Source organism: Chiloscyllium punctatum, chromosome 7 (assembly GCF_047496795.1).
Source record: "Chiloscyllium punctatum isolate Juve2018m chromosome 7, sChiPun1.3, whole genome shotgun sequence".
Taxonomy (NCBI): Eukaryota; Metazoa; Chordata; class Chondrichthyes; order Orectolobiformes; family Hemiscylliidae; genus Chiloscyllium; species Chiloscyllium punctatum.
The window spans coordinates 24,057,307-24,060,743 of record NC_092745.1 but is presented as its reverse complement, the minus strand read 5'-3'; the positions used below and the strand labels follow the sequence as shown (position 1 = coordinate 24,060,743).

General features: G+C 42.4%; 1 non-coding gene across 1 annotated transcript; it reads right to left on the bottom strand.

Moving 5' to 3' along the window:
- Positions 1–560: 560 nt before the first annotated feature.
- Positions 561–634, bottom strand: trnak-uuu (transfer RNA lysine (anticodon UUU)). Its single transcript has one exon. It is a non-coding gene; the product is annotated as a tRNA-Lys (tRNA).
- Between the last annotated feature and the right edge of the window lie 2,803 nt (positions 635–3,437).

Genomic DNA, 3,437 nt, shown 5'->3' with positions numbered 1-3,437 from the left:
AAAGTCTGATCCTGGACCAATCAGCTATGTCTGCTCTGTGGACGTTTGAATTCTCTATTCGAAAAAATCACTTCTGACCCACACAGAAACCTTACTATCCTGCATCACCCCCACCCCTGTTACTGACAATAAGCTGTTCATTACGTAAACACATATGGGTACACAACAGCATCATTTACCGAGTGAATTGGGAAAATTTCAGGGAGAGTTCCATTCGGTTTCCACCAGAGCATTCTCATTCAGTTAATTCTATTGTGGCACCATTTGACATGCAGCTGTCACTGTCATGTGGCCATTCGCATTCGACCTCTCTGGACATTTTGGTTGGGGCACGTTTGGAATGGAACCTCACGTTTTGGAAGGGACATCGTTTATAGCATATTCGGCTGAACTGATAACATTGTCTCTTGAACCTGCAGTACAGTGGAGACAGTTTTCACTCAGAAACCAATAGAATGATCAAAAACAGTGGAAAAAATGTGTCAACAAAACCTGCCTCAGCGAGCGAATTCGCTCTTGCAACATTAAAGGAGAGCGGCAAACCTATTAACAAACAACAGTGCCCTGCGTGGGTCTCGAACCCACACCATTGAGATTAAAGGTCTCAAGCTCTAACGACTGAGCGTACCAGGACAGGATTCGTGTTGGTTAATTTATCATTTCATACTGAGTTTAATTCAGCTGACACGGCAATTTTCAAAAATCTCGTTCATTCCTCCCCATTGCAAATAACATTATCCAAGTCTTTCAATTCTCAGATTTATTCCTTCAGACCATGACAATCCATTTAGGCCTTGCCCCTGGATTTTCGATTCTCTGTTCATATTTTCATATTTTGACCCTGATCCTTCGGTCACCGAAGTGATTCCCAGACACTCTGGCAGACTGCAAATCAATCGGCAAAATACCTCAGGAAACCAAATCATTTCTGATTATAGTGTAGGGAATCCCATCTGCTGAAGAGACAGAGTCCTCACAATCAACACTTTATTTGTTCTACCTGCCTACAAAGTTTACCACTTCTAATATTCGAGAAAGGAATTCTGATTATAAAATGTTTTAAAAACAGGAACAATCTTCTGAAGACATTTCCAATTTGAATTAGAATGTTTTACTCTTTCACACGGTAACAGCCATTCCTGAGGAAGGAGTTTCCATGAGCTGTGTCCCAGGGCTGGGCAGGAAGCCGCTGATTGAAACTGCAGTGGCCCCTTTCTGTTGGCAGTAAGGGCTTGGAGAGAGTGGGGTCACATTTTGCTGCACGTGACCGTCTCACTCATTGCGGGTTCAGGGTCAATCATGGATGAGTTGTCGTGGTTGTATTGTCAGTACATGGCCGATCTCAATACTTGATGTGAAATATTTGAGGCTCTGTGCTCTTTTTGGGCTAGGACAACCAACATTTCAGCCAAATGCTCCGATCATTTGAGTCACAGCAACTGACAGCAAAATTGTGCGTGTACACATTCAAATGCACAGTGATCGAGAGGATGTGGACAGCAGTAGTCCTCATTATTTTAAGAATCAGTTGCTCATGTTCCCGTGTTTATCGCGGAGAGGGTGAGAGACCCGAGGAGTAACAAACACCCCCCCAAAGCAATATCAGGACCTGTGTAGTTCTGTCATAAAAAGCTGCCTGTAGTTGTTCTATTGCAAAGTTGGGTTTCAAACCCACGACGCAATAGAGACTGGATCCTAAACCCAGCGCATTAAAACTCTCTGGATTAGTGGTTCTAGAAGAGCACAGCAGTTCAGGCACCATCCGAGGAGCAGTAAAATCGACGTTTCAGGCAAAAGCCCTTCATCAGGAATACTGGGTTTCACTCGAAACGTCGATCTTACTGCTCCTCGGATGCTGCCTGTACTGCTACGCTCTTCAGCACCACTAATCCTGAATCTGGTCTCCAACATCTGCATTCATTGTTTTTACCTCCATTAAACCACTCGGCGACGCTCCCTGACGATAACTAAGCGCCAAATCTGTCAACACGAGTGTTTCAGCATTGCTTCATTTCAGAAAATTTCCCCTGGCACTTTCTTTGAATAACTTAGCATATTTTAAAAAATATTCACAACGATTTGAAAGGTTTGCACGTTGTGGACATTATTGAGAAGCTGAATATTCTTCGGCAGTTTTCCCTGGAGCTTCAGGCCTGAGGGATGTCCTTGGAAAAGTTTACAAAATCATGAGGTAGACGAGCAAAGAACATAGTCAATCTACACTTTTTCAGAAGTCACGTGAGTTTAAAGTGAGATAGCATAGATTTAATGTGAGAGCAGTACAATTTGAAAGGGATATGAGCGACACTTGTTTTTAATACAGACATTTTTGTGCGTGTGGAATAAATTGCCACATTTAGTGGCAGAGTTTGGTGCACTCACAACACTTCAAAAGCATCTAAATGGGTATGCAGACAGGAATTGTTCGGAGAGATAAGGGACAAATATTGGCAAATATGTTTAGATTAGTTACGGTCATCTGTTCAACAGGTGCAAGTTGGATAGGAAAGTTTGCTTCCGTGCTCGGCAATCCTGTGACACTCCAGTACCTAACAACAGTTTGAATAGACCACTTGCAAAAACGCATGTTGTTTGTTCCTAAGTCAGCATGTTTGAATTTTATTTTTTTCTTGCGGCGTAATGTTTTGAAATGACACACAGAGGAATGATTTCCAGACATTTACAGACAATGACCATTCTCCTTGATACATTCCCAAGTTCTCCATCAAATAATTTCATTGACTAAAAAAAAAACCTCACAAATCGTGTTACCCCCTTAACTCTCCAGTGAATCCAAAAACTGACAGCTCTTAACGTGGACCAGGTGCAAAACTCAAAGGGCAGAGTCATTATCAGACACAAAAACTCATTACTTCTGTCTGTGGGGCAGTGAGAGACGTGTATGTCAAGAACTGCTCACACAAATAACACAGAAACAATTCCAAAAGGAGCTTCCCGACATTCTGGACATTTAGTGCATTGCCAAGTAACAGAAAGTGCTCAAGTAACATTAAACAAAACAGAAAAATGTACCATGCAAAGTGAATATTACCAATTATATTCTCCATTAAATTCGGTCAACAATGCGCTTGTGCCTCCATCTGATCGAGCGAGCCAATCTCCAGCCTCCCTCACCAGGACAGTAATGAAGGAAATGAGAGAAATATGACAAAGTTTCACGTTGCGATTGCCAACCTTTTAGCCACAACAACAAAAAACGAGGGAGAAGATTCAGTGCAGGATCTGGCTTCACAACAGCGGTGAAATAACGACGTCCACTCACTTTCAGGGAAAACTGTGAACAACTCACATTGTCCAGAATATGAATACACAGCGCAGGCTGTTTAATTCCCATATTCTACTGCTGCCCCGACATTCATACGATAATGCACCTTTCAAAGAGAGCGTTTGTAGCTGTGGAATGACAGTGGCAGCTG